Genomic DNA, 12,718 nt, shown 5'->3' on the forward strand with positions numbered 1-12,718 from the left:
TTAATTTATGTCCAAAATTAACTTTGGTCATGGCACCTTTAGTAGACCCTCAAAGTCACCCTTTATTTAATTTTTTTATTAATTTTATTTTATGTTTCAATAGAATGTGAACATATTAGATGACGGATTGAATGTATGGTTATGCCTGTCCAAAACATTTTGCAAGCTAACGTTGATATAAAATTCAAATTTTGGGTGAAAATAAGAAATCTTAAAGCAATATGACAAGCCTTGACTATTTTCATTGATTTACCTATTTGTGAGATTTAGCGGGCAAACCTTTTATCAGACAATAGATCATACCTTTGTCAAATGCATAGGAGCACTAATAACAACCAACAATGGTGAACATGTTACTCATGTGCCAATGATAATATTCCTAAATTGGTGTCTAATTTTGTGTTTCAATCAATGTTCCACAATCTCTAGCTTTCTATTTATTATTATTATTATTATTATTATTATTATTATTATTATTATTATTATTATTATTATTATTATTATTATTATTATTATTATTATTATTATTATTATTATTATTATTATTATTATTATTATTATTTTATATATCTATACTTGTCTTGCATGGCTTTTGGTTTGCAACATATCTTTTCTTATGTATGGCATGAACTACAAAATATGCCTCCACGAGGCATATCTGATTAGACATGATTCTCAATTTTTTCACCAATCTCTCTTTCTAATATGTGACATGGGACTCACATATGGAAAATCCTGTAACCCTCCAACTTTCTCCAAATTTTTCTCTTGTATGTCTTCCTGTTGTTTCTTTTCTTTATAATAACATACATTGCATATGCAACATTCTATTTTGAGATAAGTGATAATGCTGTTTTGTCAAAACAATTCATTTCATAAGTTTTAAAATGATATTCTAATAATAGAAATCCTTACTTATTCAGCGCATTTTGGATAAGAAATATTTATAAGCATCTCAGTATTTTCTTCTTTTGTTTTCAAGTCAATAAAACTTTCTTTAATGATAGGACAAGAATCCATGAAGCATGATGGTCATGATGGCAAACACAAGATCCTCTGACCCCATTAGCATCTTCCATTATATAAAATACTTTTAAACTAATTTATTAGACCGAAGACTCGGAGCCGGTTGGAAGACGCGTGACTCAAGAGAGCTGGGCCCGAGGGGAGGCCAACATCAACGTGGATTCGGTCAACCTCGCCATCCCCTCCCCATTATCCCAAATTCTCAACGGTAAAAATGATATAGATGTTAGCCATCTAGATTTCTTTTTATTTTAAAAATAATTTTAATATAAATAAAAATTTAAACATTTAATTAATATTTATATTTATATTTATAAAAAAATAAATATGAATATGGATGAATAATTATCTGATCTATATCAAAAAAAAAAAACTCATGGCTCCCATCGATGCCAAGAATTAATACCTCTGCCCTCTCGATCGGGTCTTGCCAGTACAACCATGCTTGCACAACCATGCTCTCACCGCCTCTTATCCAGCGGGCAATCCCGAGATGAAGCAGTGGAAACGATGCAGCAGGTGGCCAATGGCCGGCGGCGCTAATCTCGACAACAGCAATGGGTGGCGATGCAGCAGCCAGTGGCGGCGGCGATGCTGCACCAGATGACGACGCCGCCGCCGCCGCCTCAGCCGTAGTATGCGCAGCACTTCCTGCCATACCATCCCCGGCTTCACCACAGCACCACTAGCAGCAGGCTGGGATGGCGGCAAGCGAAGAGAACAAGACGATCTGGGTGGGGGATGCAGCATCGCCGCCGCCTCCGCCTCCGCCGCCGCCTCAGCCATACCATCCCGGGCTTCACCACAGCACCACTAGCAGCAGGCTGGGATGGAGGCAAGCGAAGAGAACAAGACGATCTGGGTGGGGGACCTCCACTACTGGATGGAGGAGAACCATCTCCGCACTTGCTTCGGCCCCAGCGGCGAGGTTTGGGTTTTCCTTCCTTTCTGTGAGACCCGGCCCGGTCCAGGGCCCATTCCACGCGCCACGTGGAGGTCCGCATGTCACAACCCCGTCAGAGAAAAAAAACCATCCCCTGTTTTGGCTCTAAACAGAACTCCTTCTCTCTCACTCTCTGTCTCTTGCGCCCTTTTCTCTCGCTCTCTCTCTCTTCCTCTCCTTCTGTCTTCCTCACGCTCTCCTCCCTCCCCAATGCTCTCTTGCCAATGCTCTCCCTCTTGTGCGCACCCTGTCTTCCATGCTCTTCTTCTCCTCCTTAAGTTCTTCTTCTTCTCTCCTCTTGTTCCTGGTTTCTTCCTTTCTTATCAACAAGGAAAAAAAAAAAAAAAAAAAGAGAGAGAGAACGAGAGTGAGAAGAGGCCTCTGCCTCTCACTCGCCTTTTCCTTCCCCCTGTGCGTAGGTGTGTCGGTGTGTGTGAATGAGTGAGTTAGAAAATATGAAAGAAAGAAAGAAAACAGGATCCATCTCTCTCTCCTCCTCTCCCTTTCTCTCTTGTTCCTCCCCTTCTTTTCCCTTCTCTTTTTCTTTTCTTGTCATTACTTTGGACTGCGGCTGCTGCTGTTTGTGAGCTCTTCATCAGATAAGGTAAGCTTGAAAGTTCTTGATTTTTAGCTATTTTCCAATTAGAGATCAATGAGTAGATATTAGAACTCTTTGGATGTAGTTAATTCTGTTAAGAATTAAGCAGTGGATAATAGATTAGAAAGAGGGGTAAAATAGAAATTTTAAGTTTTGAGATAAAGAAAAATCTGGAAAAGGGAAGGAGCTGTTAGGGGAAGAGTGACTGTTAAGGGAGGTGAAGATGTTAATGAGAACAGAACCCTTAAAGAATTGAGAGATTAAAGGTTAAGTTTTGAGGGCGGATTGGTTATGTTCTGTTTTAATCCGAAAATTTTGTCTTCCTAATGACTAGGTGGTTTAAGCTGAAATTTTAATCAGAGTTTGTTAACTCATGGGTCAACTTGAGGATAAAATTTAAAAATTTTTGGATGAGTTTAGCTAGAATAAATAATTAATAGATTGGGGCTATTGCTGGAAGAAAGAATGAAAGAGAGGATGTTGTATCCTCTCTTCTCTTGCTTTATTTTTTCCCAAAATAGAGAAATTCTGAGAATTGAGACTTAAGAAGATTGGAAAAGTCGCTAGGAATTAGTTCAAACCTTATTGTGGCTTGTTAACTTAGTTGTGGTTGTGGATTATCAGGTCCTAAAGAATCCTGACAGAGTGATCAATTGTTTGATTGTCGACATTTTTGAGGTGAGTAATATATATATTTTATAATTAATCAAAATTACATGGATATTTATATCATCTCTTTGATATGATATAAATCATTGTAAGTAATACTTACATTTTATCATGATCAATTTGAAATAAGTGAGAATCATCTTATTCAATTGAAATGATACAAATTACTGTAAGTATATTCAGATCTGATTGTGCATGAAATTGTTATATATCATCTTTTTGACATGATGTAAATAGCTTTAATTGCTTTCCAATCTAATCATGCATGAAATTTTATATATTATGAATACTTGATTAGTGAATCGAGATTTATAAATTGAACTAAATGATGTTACATGCTATGATTAGATCAGACTAAATAAATTATGATGATTGTCTGTTGAAATATATATATCATAGCTGTATCAAGTTGTATCAAAGCTGTATTAAAGATGTATCGAAAAGAAAAGAAATATATGAATTATATATAGTAATTGATAAATGTATTACCTGACTCTCAGTTTTACTATGTATGATTTTCGGACTTGAGATCCCCATCATGGGAAAAAGTATGGACTTGAGATCCCCACCACAGGAGAAGCGTAGATCTGACATCCCCACCATAGAAAAGGCATGGACTTGAGATTCCTCACTGTTGGGTGGATGTCTGGCCAGGACACCACCTCCCAAGATCCTTTCAGTACCACGCGATGCAGCAGGAAGAAAGAAGAACCAAAACAAAAGGAAAAACAATCAAAATACGTGGATCAGCCACAAAAGGGCTCGCCTCCACGGGGCATGCAAACTTCACTATGAAAAGAAAATTTTACAAGAGGAGACCTCACCCTCAACCCTTGTACACCCAATTATCTCTCACATGAAGTTCCCCTCACAAAAGCTCTCTCTCTCTTGGAGACCCCCCTGAACCCCTGAAGAGCCTGGCGACCGCTGTCCAGGAGCCTCCTGCTCCTTCCCTCACAGCGTCCTCGCCCCTCTCTCTCTCCTCTGGTTCGTACGGCGGCGAGAAACCGAACCCCGTGCTTCTCTGTTCGTCTCAGGCCTTTTTAAAGGCTTAAACCTGGTTTAAATTTGATTAGAGAAGGATTAGGAATCCTAAACCAAGCCAAAGAACCCTCCTGACCGTCGGATCAAGACCGGGAGCGTCCTCGGCCCTTAGATCGCGCTCCGGTCCATGAAATAGGGCCGTGGACCGCGAGAAACGCGTAGGAAACGCCCACGCGGTCCACAGACCGCGCCGTGGACCACTCGGTCCATGGTGGACCGGGGATGGGCCAGCAGGCCGCTGGGTCGCGCGTCCCGCACGGGCCTGGGCCTGGGTCGCACGTCCCGCGCGGGCCTGGGCCTGGGACGCGCGTCCCGCGCGGGCCTGGGTCCCGCATCCCACGCGGTCGCCGGCGGTCCTCCACCGCCTCGATTCTCGTGCCGACTTCAAAAGCTCGTATCTCCTCCATCCGAGCTCCGATTCAGGTGATCTTGGTCTCGTTGGACTCCATTTTTCGCCGCGAACCTCGCTGTGGGCTCAATGTGGGCTGAATCTCGAGGCGTCAAATCCTAACAATCTCCACCTCGACTCGATATTCGGCCTCCTCCAAACTCCGAGAGCTTCTGGATCTCCTCGCCCCCATGCCCTGGGGCAATCGCCTGCTGATCATGGATGGGCAAACATGGGAGTCGAGCCAGGCTGCTCGATCCCATCTCCGTCGTATGCTGTGCTCCTCCTGACCTGAGACCTGCTCGGGGCATCATCCTGCGGCAATAGGAATCTTACCTTGCGACGTCGCCTCTCGTCCTCCCGAGTCTCCTGTCTCGTGCCCGATCCGCCTCCTGGAGCTCCACCTCGCTCTGGGCTCCACCTGGCACCCGATGCTCCACCTCGCACTGGGCTCCCTGCCAGGTAATAATGTCCTCTGCTCCCCTTCTTCCCCTCCAGCACAATCCTATCGCCGCGTAGCACCCTCAGGATTCCTCCACCAGCTACCGTCCTGTAGCCTCTCGAATCCAGTCTGCTAAGTGAGATAAGATTCCGCCTGAAATCGGGTATGTATCGGACCTCCCCCAATCTCCTCACTGCACCATCATGTGTCCTCCAGCTGACCGTCCCAATGCCTCTGATCGCACAGCTCGATCCATTTGGCAGATATACAATGCTCTCACTGTTCTCCAGGGAGTCAAACTGCTCCTCTCTGCAACACACATGATAGGGGCATGCAGAATCTAATATCCACTGCTGGGAAGAAGTAGATACCTCATCAGATATCTCTAGGACATCTCCATCTGAATCGCTGCCGGCCGTCACTACAGCAGCCACCGTCCGATTTTTCAGTTGAGGGCAATCTCTGGCTAGATGCCCCAACTCCTCACACCGGTAACATCTGATTTTGCTCAAGTCCCTCCTGGACTTAGACCGCTCTCGATGCGATCTCCTGTCGCTCCGTCTACCGCCTCCTGCTCCTCCAGAAGCCACCAAAGCTGAGCTATCGCCACCTGAGCTCGAAGCTGGGTTCTCCCTCCTGAGAACCTCGTTCTGGAGTATCGCCGCGGTGACCTCGTCCATCTTGATAGTGCTCTTCCCCACTAGAAGAGCAGTCACCAAGGACTCGTACGAAGGGAGAAGCGACGCCAGCAAAACCAGCGCCCTGGTCTTCTCCTCAACGTTCTCGCCAACGCTGAGAAGGTCGGTGAGGATCTTCTGGAAGTGGCTCAGATGCTCCTGCACGCTCTGTCCCTCAGTCATCCGCAGTTGGTAAAACTGCCTCCAGAGGAAAAGAGTGTTGGTGAGAGACTTCGCCATGTACAACTCCTCGAGCTTCGACCACAGCACCGTCGGGGAAGTCTCGCTCAGCACATGGATTACCACCTCATCCGCCAGGTACATGCGGATGGTACTCACCGCCTGCATCTGTAGCCGTTTCCAATCCCGCACCTCCATGGTGGTCGGTTTCTCATCGCACAAGAGAGCTTCGATCAACCCCTGTTGGATGAGCACGTCCTTCACCCTTGCCTGCCACAAGGAGAAATTGCTCTTACCATCAAACTTGTTGATCTCCATCCTGATTGTTCCTGTTTTCTCCATCTTCAGTCTTGCTCACCACCACTGCAATCTGCGTCCTTGTACCGCCTTGCTCTGATACCACTTGTTGGGTGGATGTCTGGCCAGGACACCACCTCCCAAGATCCTTTCAGTACCACGCGATGCAGCAGGAAGAAAGAAGAACCAAAACAAAAGGAAAAACAATCAAAATACGTGGATCAGCCACAAAAGGGCTCGCCTCCACGGGGCATGCAAACTTCACTATGAAAAGAAAATTTTACAAGAGGAGACCTCACCCTCAACCCTTGTACACCCAATTATCTCTCACATGAAGTTCCCCTCACAAAAGCTCTCTCTCTCTTGGAGACCCCCCTGAACCCCTGAAGAGCCTGGCGACCGCTGTCCAGGAGCCTCCTGCTCCTTCCCTCACAGCGTCCTCGCCCCTCTCTCTCTCCTCTGGTTCGTACGGCGGCGAGAAACCGAACCCCGTGCTTCTCTGTTCGTCTCAGGCCTTTTTAAAGGCTTAAACCTGGTTTAAATTTGATTAGAGAAGGATTAGGAATCCTAAACCAAGCCAAAGAACCCTCCTGACCGTCGGATCAAGACCGGGAGCGTCCTCGGCCCTTAGATCGCGCTCCGGTCCACGAAATAGAACCGTGGACCGCGAGAAACGCGTGGGAAACGCCCATGCGGTCCACAGACCGCGCCGTGGACCACTCGGTCCATGGTGGACCGGGGATGGGCCAGCAGGCCGCTGGGTCGCGCGTCCCGCACGGGCCTGGGCCTGGGTCGCGCGTCCCGCGCGGGCCTGGGCCTGGGTCGCGCGTCCCGCGCGGGCCTGGGTCCCGCGTCCCACGCGGGCCTGGGACGCGCGTCCCGCGCGCCGCCGCCTGCGGCCGCGCCGCTGCCGCCCGCCGCCGGTCGCCGGCGGTCCTCCGCCGCCTCGATTCTCGTGCCGACTTCAAAAGCTCGTATCTCCTCCATCCGAGCTCCGATTCAGGTGATCTTGGTCTCGTTGGACTCCATTTTTCGCCGCGAACCTCGCTGTGGGCTCAATGTGGGCTGAATCTCGAGGCATCAAATCCTAACACTCACCATGAAGGTAATCGTAGTGCCGCAGTAAGGACTGTAGAGCTAAGAGAAATGGATACCCATGTCTAATTATAGTATTGTGAAATTGAGTGTATATTGGATTCATATATTATCTACTGATTTCATATTATAGAAAGGTTGACATAAGACTGCAATCTTGAATATCGTTAATTGCATGACTTTGATACTGATTAGATTAATATCATGTTTTATATGATGCATTTGAGTTGCATAACATAATGATTTAAATTTATTTTATAAATGTATCTGTTACTTACCGAGCCGTGAAGCTCATAAATCTTTACCTGTTGTTTTCAAATTTTGAGATCTAGTTTTGGGGCCAGACCTTGAAATTTTGGGGTTTGTATATAGAAAATGAGGCCGGTTTGCGAAAGGTGGTTAGTTCTCGAGGATAGTAAGTGTACAATGATACGGTGTAAAACTGATATGGATTACTGTAAAACTTAAAGTTAAAATTATTCTTTGCAATAATTAGTTATGCTGTTAATACCATTATCTGTACGATGAATATTTTATGTTAGAAGTTTTGCCAGATGGGATGCTTTGTGTGCCTATAGGGATAGCATTATATAGGTATGCGGTAATTGTTCACATTCTTAAATTTTATTTTAATTTAAATTTGGGGTCGGAGGCGTGACAATTAAAGTAGTATTAGAACATAGATTTACTTTATAGGAATGTATTAGAATCAAGGCATATGCTGAGTGTAAATGGGATAGTTATCAGACTGTAGGATGTAAAAATTTATGATTTTAATATTTTTTTTTAAATAATGATTGTTTCGACAAAAATTACTGAAAGAACACACCTAAAGGTCTCCAAACAATATATAGAACCCCAATATGATGTTCAATCTGTCTTCACAAACTGAGTTGTTCTGCTTTCCTTTTTTATGGTTCATAAGTTTAATATGCCTTTTTTTTTTGTTTGGGGGGTGGGGGGGGGTACTTTTCAGTTGAAGCTAAAGATAAAACAACTGAAACCACCAAAAACTACTGAAGTAGGATCTCATTTTTGTCTGGTCAAAACTGAAATCAAAACGACTCAAACATGGATTCTTCTAATGTTTTATCCATTTATGGAAGAACAGCTGTTATGACTTAGAAGATATTTTATGGCCCATAATTTAGTCTCAGGATCGATTTTAGGCCAACAGTAGGTGGGGAGAAACTATGGAAACAGCTTCTGAAAAAATTAATGAGAACTTTTAGTTATGTTCTTCTTCTTCTTTTCTCCTCATGGTTCTTCTTTTATCCTCTTTCCATAAACAGGCTTGAGAACTCCATGACGATGATTTCTTCAAGTTGGGGGACAGAATTTCATTCTGGCAATGTTTTTGTGCACAAGTTCTGAAAATATTCGAGATTTTAATTATGACTTGCTGGTTAAGGTCAAGAAATGTTTCTATGAATTATGGAAACGAAAATTTTTTCGTTGCTCTCGGTTTTCTTGAATGGAAGTTAGATCTATGATCTTTCTGCCCACACTTGTTTAAAGGGAAGCTAAATTCATATAAGATTTGAATCAAGCTTGCATATTTTGCTCAATACGGAGTGCACTCTACAGTTTGTTTCAATTTGGTTGTTGCAAATGGTTTGGGGCTCCAACAGTAGCTGCACTCTTTACATCATGCTTTGCCTTCTTTCACCTTCATCTAAACTCTTCTCAAGACCAGAGGAGCTTCAAAAGGTTGCACCTTTGTTGCATGAACTTTAACCGGATGGTGAGGCATGTAACTTTACCCCCATTGACCCCATATATTTCATGGCATTAATATGATTTGGATAGCTGCCTTGACCAGAAATTTCATTTTTTTCTTTTTTCGAAAGGAACCTTGACCAAAAATTCTAAATCAATATGCATTGGTTATGAATCATTGTTAAAATTTAGTGGATGCGGACATAATCCATAAAGCTGAATCCCTGGAGGGGGTAAAACTTCTTTGTTGAATTGAGATGAAGGTAAAGCTGTGATGTACAATTTTCTCTTAGGAAATTAAGATGTGTTCTAGATGTGTCTTCTTGAGATGGAGGTAAAATTGTGAAAGAAAAAGCATGCCTTCCTGTTGATTAAACTCTGCTAATAATGTATTTTGAAGGTTCAAAGCCATCAGACCGTTTCTTGGGCTGATTGGGAGGGAGAGTGAATGGATTATTGGTAGGGAACAAACAAGCTGCCCTCTTTATCAAACTTAGGGTAGAGTATGTTAGAAATCACTTAGTTTTCCTTGGCACCATTTTTTGAACCCTAAACCATTGAGAGCATAAGAAAACATGTCAACCTGGAACATCCATTCAAGGAATGGTTAGTGCTAGAAATATTTTAATAAGCAAAATATTTTTAGTTTTTTTAACCCTAGATTTTATAATCAAGGACATTTTTTTGCTACTGATTCTTGAGTTTGTCATGATAGCATACTTGTTTGTTTATATTGAAGTTGGAGTCATGGAGGTTGTGGATGTCTTTTTCTTAACTAGCATTATCATTCTAGGTGGTTCTGGAAATGGTGCACCTGGACAATCAGATGGAGATTCAACTAACACAACAGCAAGTAACAATTTTTTCTGCTGCAGCTTTCCATAGTCCTATCTGTACCTTTTCCATCATCATTATGACTCCTCTTGTAGGTTTTTGTTGGAGGACTCAGACACAAAGGTTCATGAAGATGATCTCAGGCAGGTCTTTTGTCAGTATGATGAAATTGCCTCCATGAAAATTCCAGCTGGAAAACAATGTGGCTTTGGGCAATTTGTGCATTTCTAAATGCTTGATTTTATACTGTGATAGTGGTGGACTCACCATTGTTACTTTTGTTGGTTGCTGCACTAAATTTGACCCTTTATGTATATTGCACATTATCATGTTTGACAGAAACAATGCTGAAGAAGCATTGCAGGCATCGAATGGAACAGTCATTGGGAAGCAACCTGTTCGTCTTTCATGGGGTCGCAACCCTGCAAACAGACAAATATAACTAATAGTATTATTTCAGTACTGGACCATTCAAACTGTCCTTTCAGCTTAGGTTACATACCAAGCTATAGATACCTACCTATTGTTAATTTCCCAGAGAGCTTTCTTTGACTTGGAGTATGTTCATGATCCAAATCAAATTGTGCTGTTCTTGGGCAGATTAACATGGGAGATATCTACTTTGCAAGTATTTATATTTGAAGGGGGAAGAAAAGCATTGTAATGGTTGTCCTGCTAGAAGATGAGCAGAGTAAGCTGTACACCTGATGTTTGGATTGCTCCATGGGCCTTTCCAGTCATACCCTTGAAATTCAGTTGCTGGGTTGGTATAATATATAGATGAGATCAACGATCGGAGGAGACCAATGATTTGATTTAGAAATCTAATCCATTTTTTTCATATCACTGTTTTTCAAGTGACATAGGTCACATTGAATCAGATGTTGCATCTTAGAGTATGGATTTTTAGGAAAAGTTAAGCTAATGACTCATACCATCCTCTTGCCATATTCTATATTTATAACTAAACATTCTTTAGGTTTTGTTGTTCTGGTGTTTTATGAAAAGAACATCCTAAACCTTTCTAGCTGAAACATGATAATGAAATTTCAGGCTCGATTGCTATCATTTTTATTTGTTCTAATGTGCTTGTTTTGTTGTTTACAGTTAAAGAGGTGATCTTGCTAATCTGTGGAATGGTGTTTACTATGGACCACGGTTATGCACTGGCTATGGGTATGCTGCACCAATTCCAGGCCCAACCATGTGTGCTAGCTCCATATGGTCTCATTCCTTCAACGGAAACCAAGAAGAAGTGAGCTGATTTGGGTGCAACAGAAACCCATATTTTCTTCAATGATTTTTATCATTCTTACTTTTATAAATTTTGACTGGTTTCTGACAGTAATTTTCTTTTTTTTTTTTTAAGCCATGTCTGTGTTGGGATTACAACATCAGCTTCTAAAATTAAGTTTTCAAACAGTGGTTTTGTGTCAATTTACTCAAGTATTGTTGTTGTCAGCAGGATTTGTGAAGTTATGGCTGCCCATATCTGGCATCATAAGGTTCCTCAGGCGCCTTTGAATCAACCTGTGCAGCACCCTTGCTTTTTATATGGGCAGAGATTCCCCATGCTATATGTATGTGCAGAGATTTGATTTGTTTCTTAGGTTTCACAAATGGCCATTATAGATCTAGTAAATAAAAATAAATCAGGGAGCTGTTTGTTAAATATAGAATTGATGCGAAATGGTTGATACTTCACTGCTTAAGATCAAAGTGCCACAGAACAGACAATTGTTGTGAAAGCTGACAGAATTTCATGAGTAATGTGTCATAGAGAACATTGTCATGAGGCAGAACAAACTGTCAACGGATGATTTCACATCAGACTTGGAACTTTTACAATTTTTATCACATATCATCTATAGTATTTTCATGTTCTTCCTCTCATATGCACCAACTTTGATAGGTCTGGTGGTAGCCACAGCAGTGACTGAGAAAAAAGAGAATTTAATAAAATGCATGGAGTGGTTAAATGACTTTTTTAATAATAAAAAATGCATGGAGTTGCAAATAAAATAATTAAATTTCTGAAGCATCCTGGGTAATACAGGATCGATTAGTCTTGCTTAGTTTTGCAAATAAAGTTAGGCTAGAATTTGAACATGATAATGGTTGCTTTGCATGGTTATATCTAATTTGTGCAGTAATATGTAAAGATATATAAAGCCAAGTGTTATAGTGTGGAAGGAAGGATCTCATTAGTTCTATATTGGTTATAAGTTAAGGAAAAGTTTGGCCGCATCACCAAGTATTCAATCAATCTAGGGATTACATTCTTGTTGGAGTCCATGGATATTGCTAAAAGCTCATTTAGAGCAATAAGCTATGTATCATGGGCTCATGGAACCCCTCTCGTCACCACACGGAAACAGAACTCCAAAACGTGGCATGGGAAAGTATTAAAAGCGTAGGTCTGGAAAGCAGAAGAACAGGGGAGAGATAAAATAGCAGGGGTAGTTAGAATATTATTTTAATTATTGAAAATTTCCTGATTCTTGGCTTTCTTTGACCAAATGATTCTTTGAATTATTCTGATCTCTGAATGATGCATAATTTTTATAATTTGTTCATGAGCCATTGGTGGCTAGTTCAAGAAATGTTTATAATTATAAAATAATGATACTATATATTATTGTAGCCGGAGATTTTTTTTGCTATCATTTATTACTTTTCCCTCTCCAACATTTTTTTTAAGTAAATAAATTTATAAATATTTTAAAAGACTCGTGTTTTTAATTTTATTTTTTTCTAATTTTTTTATTATCAGAATTTAATTTGAATCTTTGATGAATTTTTTTTT

The 12,718-nt window shown here is 41.7% G+C and overlaps 1 long non-coding RNA gene across 4 annotated transcripts; it reads left to right on the plus strand.

Moving 5' to 3' along the window:
* The first annotated feature begins 1,447 nt into the window (after window positions 1-1,447).
* LOC105058541 (uncharacterized) lies at window positions 1,448-11,745 on the plus strand. Of its 4 annotated transcripts, XR_012137271.1 has the most exons (5): window positions 1,448-2,573; window positions 3,192-3,245; window positions 9,872-9,931; window positions 10,008-11,167; window positions 11,378-11,745. It is a non-coding gene; the product is annotated as an uncharacterized lncRNA (long non-coding RNA). The 4 variants fall into 4 exon arrangements; XR_012137274.1 differs by lacking the exon at window positions 3,192-3,245 and having other exon boundaries at window positions 8,652-9,931; XR_012137273.1 differs by lacking the exon at window positions 3,192-3,245.
* Window positions 11,746-12,718: the final 973 nt, after the last annotated feature.

This window comes from Elaeis guineensis, chromosome 15 (assembly GCF_000442705.2).
Source record: "Elaeis guineensis isolate ETL-2024a chromosome 15, EG11, whole genome shotgun sequence".
NCBI classification, from domain to species: Eukaryota; Viridiplantae; Streptophyta; class Magnoliopsida; order Arecales; family Arecaceae; genus Elaeis; species Elaeis guineensis.